Here is a 6,542-nt window from a genome sequence, read left to right as displayed (position 1 = left end):
CCCTATTAGTTTTTCACCCACGTTACCTGCAGTCAAAGACCCAGCGGTTAGACACCTATGGGTCTACTATTCTCAGGGCCAGACTTAGGGGTGTGCGACCGCACAGGGCGCTGCCCCCTCCAGGCACCACTGGGTTCTGCCTCTACTCTGTGCTCTGTTCAAAGTTACAGACATGGAGTAAATAACAGCCGAGGAGCAGAGGAGGACGCTCCGCCCACAGCCCGTCCTGCACGAAGTCTGTCAGCATGGTGTGTGTGTGTGTGCGTGTGTGCGTGCGTGCGAGAGAGGGGCTCACAGCACAGTGAATGCTGGAGTAAAGCTCCAGCATTCAACACCACTGAATCTGCGTCCTGCGGGCGCAGGCCCAGTTGGAAGCGGGACCAGCGCGGTCAGTTCTGTGTGGCAATGGGCTTAGGGGCCCGGTCGCAGTTGCTAGCTGACATCACTATCCACATATGGACAGCGATGTCAGGGGCTCTCCCAGAGACGGAGTCCCGGAGCAGAGCCGCTAGCGCTCTGCCTGGGACTCCTCTCCTTCTTACACTACCTTTCAAAAGTTTAGGGTCACTTAGAAATTTCCTTATTTTTGAAAGAAAAGCACAGTTTTTTTCAATGAAGATAACATAAAATTTTTCAGAAATACACTCTATACATTGTTAATGTGCTAAATGACTATTCTAGCTGCAAACGTCTGGTTTTTAATGCAATATCTACATAGGTGTATAGAGGCCCATTTCCAGCAACCATCACTCCAGTGTTCTAATGGTACATTGTGTTTGCTAACTGTGTTAGAAGGCTAATGGATGATTAGAAAACACTTGAAAACCCTTGTGCAATTATGTTAGCACCGCTGTAAACAGTTTTGCTGTTTAGAGGAGCTAAAAAACTGACCTTCCTTTGAGCCAGTTGAGAATCTGGAGCATTACATTTGTGGGTTCGATTAAACTCTCAAAATAGCTAGAAAAAGAGAGCTTTCATGTGAAACTCGACAGTCTATTCTTGTTCTTAGAAATGAAGGCTATTCCATGCGAGAAATTGCCAAGAAACTGAAGATTTCCTACAACGGTGTGTACTACTCCCTTCAGAGGACAGCACACACAGGCCCTAACCAGAGTAGAAAGAGAAGTGGGAGGCCCCGCCGCACAACTGAGCAACAAGACAAGTACATTAGAGTCTCTAGTTTGAGAAATAGACGCCTCACAGGTCCTCAACTGGCAGCTTCATTAAATAGTACCCGCAAAACGCCAGTGTCAACGTCTACAGTGAAGAGGCGACTCCGGGATGCTGGCCTTCAGGGCAGAGTGACAAAGAAAAAAGCCATATCTGAGACTGGCTAATAAAAGGAAAAGATTAATATGGGCAAAAGCACGCAGACATTGGACAGAGGAAGATTGGAAAAAAGTGTTATGGACAGACGAATCGAAGTTTGAGGTGTTTGGATCACACGGAAGAACATTGGTGAGACGCAGAACAACTGAAAAGATGCTGGAAGAGTGCCTGATGCCATCTGTCAAGCATGGTGGAGGTAATGTGATGGTCTGGGGTTGCTTTGGTGCTGGTAAAGTGGGAGATTTGTACAAGGTAAAAGGGATTTTGAATAAGGAAGGCTATCACTCTATTTTGGGACGCCATGCCATACCCTGTGGACAGCGCTCGATTGGAGCCAATTTCATCCTACAACAGGACAATGACCCAAAGCACACCTCCAAATTATGCAAGAACTATTTAGGGAAGAAGCAGGCAGCTGGTATTCTATCTGTAATGGAGTGGCCAGCGCAGTCACCAGATCTCAACCCCATAGAGCTGTTGTCGGAGCAGCTTGACCGTATGGTACGCAAGAAGTGCCCATCAAGCCAATCCAACTTGTGGGAGGGCCTTCTGGAAGCATGGGGTGACATTTCTCCCGATTACCTCAGCAAATTAACAGCTAGAATGCCAAAGGTCTGCAATGCTGTAATTGCTGCAAATGGAGCATTCTTTGACGAAAGCAAAGTTTGAAGGAGAAAATTATTATTTCAAATAAAAATCATTATTTCTAACCTTGTCAATGTCTTGACTATATTTTTTAGTCATTTTGCAACTCATTTGATAAATATAAGTGAGTTTTCATGGAAAACTCAAAATTGTCTGGGTGACCCCAAACATTTGAACGGTAGTGTACATCACTGTCCATATATGGACAGTGATACCTTAACGACGGCAACATCAGCACCCGGCGGCCGAGTGGGCCCCCGGCACTTGCTCGGGTTTGCGGGGTGCTGACGCTGGCCCTGTCCCTGACAACCCCTTTGACTTTTCCGAACGAATTCCTAATTATGACAAACCAAGGGATGAGATCAATATGTAATCAGAAGATGAGCCAGGTGTTAAAGCCAGGAGGTAGGGACTACAAGTACCAGATGACAAATCCAAAAGAGCAAGATTAAGGCAGAATTCAGAGGTAAGACTAAGGGAAAGATACAACAACAACAACAACAAGTAGTTCAATTAATTCAAAGTTGGGATGATGACCCAAAACCTCTTTAGCTACTTTTATCAGCAAAAGGTTCAGCAAAGCCTCGTTCACATCTGCATTGGAGGCTCCGTTAGGGGCCTCCGTCGCAGATCCGGCCGAGATTACTGGAGACAATAGAGCCGATCGCTGCACTATTGTCTCCGGTAAAATCACGGACACCCCAACGGAAAGCAGACCAAACCTATTAAAGTCAATGGGTTCCGAAGGACGGCTGCTGTGTCCATTGTGCATTCCGTTACTCCTTTGTTTTGCTCCTCTGACGGAGAAGAACAACGCCTGTGGGGTCAAAATGCTCACTACACCCCTAGATGAATTTCTCATGGGGTGTAGTTTCCTAAATGAAGTTACTTGTGGGGGTTTCCAATGTTTTGTCCCCTCAGGGGCTTTGCAAATGCTTCTGAGCCCTGCTGTGTGTCCAAACAGACAGCCATTTAGGACCACATGTGGGGTATTGTTTTACTCTGGAGAAATTGCTTTACAAATGTTGCAGTGCTTTTTCTCCTTTAGTCCATGTGGAAATGAGAAAAAACTTAGCTAAACCTACATTTTCTTTTGAAAGAATGTAGATTTTAATTTTCATGGCCTATTCCAATAGCTTCTGCAATAAACCTGTGGGGTCAAAATGCTCACTATACCCCTATATAATTTCCTTGAGGGGTGTAGTTTCCCAAATTGGGGGTGGATTTCCACTGTTTTGGCACCGCAAGAGCCCTTCAAACTTGACATGGTGCATAAAGTATTTTCTAATAAAAAGGAGGCCCAAAATTCACTACGCGCTCCTTTGCTTCTGAGGCCTGTGCTTTAGTCCATAAACACACTAGGGCCACATGTGGGATATTTCTAAAAACTGCAGAATCTGGGCAATAAATATTGAGGTGCGTTTCTCTGGTAAAACTTTCTGTGTTAGAAAAAAAATGGATTAAATATGAATTTCTGCAAAAAATATGAAATTTGTACATTTCACCTCTACTTTGCTTTAATTTCTGTGAAACGTCTAAAGGGTTAAGAAACGTTCTAAATTCTGTTTTGAATACTTTGGAGGGGTGAAGTTTTTAAAATGGGGTGACTTATTTGGGGTTTCTGATATATAAGGCCCTCAAAGCCACTTCACAACTGACCTGGCCCCTGTAAAAATAGCATTTGAAAATGTGAGAAATTGCTGCTAAAGTTCTAAGCCTTGTAACGTCCTAGAAAGATAAAAGGATGTTCAAAAAGCGATGCAAATATAAAGTAGACGTATGGGGATGTTAATTAGAAACAATTTTGAGTGGTATATCTGCCTAACTTACAAACAGATACATTTTAAATTGAGAAAAATGCTAATTTTGGTGTTCACTACTAAATTGTGAATGTATCGATCAAATTTTGCCAGTACCATAAAGTCCAATGTGTCACGAGAAAACTATTTCAGAATCGCTTGGATAGGTAAAAGCATTCCGAAGTTGTTACCACATTAAGTGCGGATTTACACGAGCGTGTGCGCTTTGCACGCGGAAACAACGCGGCATTTTGCGCGCGCAAAAGTCACTTAACAGCTCCGTATGTCATTACCATATGATGTGCGGCTGCATGATTTTCACGCAGCCGCCATCATTATGACACTCTGTATGTTTGTAAACAGAAAAGCACGTGGTGCTTTTCTGTTTTCAATCATACTTTTTACTGCTGTTGCGCGAATCACGCGCGTCCCACGGAAGTGCTTCCATGTGGGGCACGTGATTTTCACGCACCCATTGACTTCAATGGGTGCGTGATGCGCGAGAAACACAGAAATATAGGACATGTCGTGAGTTTTACGCAGCGGAAGCCCGCTGCGTAAAAATCACGGACTGTCTGCATGGCCCCATAGACTAATATAGGTCCGTGCGAGGCGCATTAAAAATCACGCGCGTTGCACGGACGTATATCACGTTCGTGTAAATCCGCCCTAAGTGAAACATGTAAGATTTGAAAAATTAGGCTCTGTCAGGAAGGTCAAAAGTGGCCAAAGAGGGAAGGACATGGATTGTTTTTATGCTCTCTCATGTGAGTGGAAACAATAATTTAGTAACATCACCTTGCTCCATGTGATGGAGACCTGATGTAAACCCGTTATGAGACTTTTTTTTTTTTGTTATATAAAGCCATGTGGCAGATTTATGGTCACCCAGGTTACAAAGGGTGATGAATGTGAAAATGACAAGATCAGAAATTGTTAGAATATCAAGATGGAAAGCCACAGACAGAGAGATAGACAGAGTAAGGCACAGGGTCCTCAAACATCTTGAAGCCTACCTACTCTGCAGTGACTGCATCCACCTAGTATTACACACCATGGCAGAATCTGTACTAAGTTTGCTCTTGTGGCTCCCTATTCTGCTTATGTATTACTTTTCTTCCTGACTAGATGACCACTATTTCATTTCATGCAGGCACATGTATTCAAGCAGTTTATCTGCTATATACTACACTGCCCTACCATGCTTCAATCTGTTCGTTCTGACTACATGAAGCACAAGAAACCACAAAGCTTCAGGATAAAATGAGCAAATCAAGGAGGAGAGGGGGGGGGGGGAGGTGACGGTGATACTGCAGCAGATTTATTAATGCTATCTAACATTTAGAGAGCGTAAATTAAGACCAGGCAGTCAGAAGATCCGGCAAATATCTCAAGGTGGCGCACACTGCATGATAAATTTGGCACATCTTGAGACATTTTAGACGTTTTGTTTTTTTTCCTTATTTCACCTCTTGGTTGGCTAAGTTTATGCCGTTTTGGCACAAACATCTGTTTTGCTCTTTTTGGCGCAAATCAAGAATAGATTTGTTTAAATTGATTTGCACCAACTTAGGACAGAATTCTGGTGGAACACCATTAGTAAATCTGCTCCATTGTGTAGAAAATGGGAATGGTGCATGTTCGGGTAAATACTAATTACAGCATTAGACCTCATGCGCACGACCATAAGGGTTTTTACTGTCTGCAAATACGGTTGCATATCCGTAGCCATCCGCAATAGGAATAGGGCATGTCCTATATTTTGTGGATCATTTCTATGGCCTGGACACACGTCCGTCTATATAAACGGAAAGGTGTCCGTGGCCTATAGAAATGAATGGGTCAGCAACGTGACCCGGAATTATGGATGAAAACTACGGTGGTAGTTAGGAGCTTTATTTTTTTATATTGTTAGATATGATTTTCTATGATTGCTGTCAGTAAATGGAAAAATTTATTGTTTACATTCAGGGGCTCTGTGCTGCTCACACAAGTGCACTGTTCATTATAGTGTTTCCAGCTTCTGAATATTAACAATTAAAGTTTTCCATCATCAAGCAGAGATAATGGCTTTGGTGACAGCGGGTCCTGTGTGTCTCTGTTCATAACTAAGATGTGATCGATAACCGGGGGATCCTGCGTGTCAGAGACACACAGGACCAGCTGTCACCGAAGCCGTCAGTCCCACTGACCTGACGGTTTCGGCTCTGAGCACAAGATACAACTTCTATGTATCCAGGATCTCCCTTAGAGGATGAGCGTGCGTGAGCCGCCTTCTCTCCTTGGTGGGCTTCCCAGTGGTCAGTTCCCCATTGATTAATTATTAATGGGAAATCGTATAACCCCTTCAACATTATTAATAACAACAACAACAACAACCATATTGTTTTCTATCTCTGATTCTATGTGAATCTTTAGGCTTCATAAAGAATATTTCCTGTCTTTTTAAGATAAAGTAAAGTTGTATGACTGATTTCTTTGATGTTTTATTGTTTATTCATGTGAAATAAAAGACTCATAGATAGAACATGTAAATTTCCCAGTCTGTGCTTTTGTAAATGGGAGAATGGGTGCAATTCCCTTTTAAAGTGTCACCAAAGCCTTTTTAGTAATTAGTAAAGAAGCTTAAAAAAACGGAATAAATAAGGTTTGGCGTTGGCACTGTCACGTTTACCGAGAGAACAATGTGTGTGCAAATGAGACAGCCACTCAGGAACATTTACTGACATAATGGCTTTCAAAAAGTGTTATTATATATTTTTTTTAGCT

This window comes from Rhinoderma darwinii, chromosome 3 (genome assembly GCF_050947455.1).
Source record: "Rhinoderma darwinii isolate aRhiDar2 chromosome 3, aRhiDar2.hap1, whole genome shotgun sequence".
Taxonomy (NCBI): domain Eukaryota; kingdom Metazoa; phylum Chordata; class Amphibia; order Anura; family Rhinodermatidae; genus Rhinoderma; species Rhinoderma darwinii.
Note: the sequence above shows the minus strand (reverse complement) of the source record.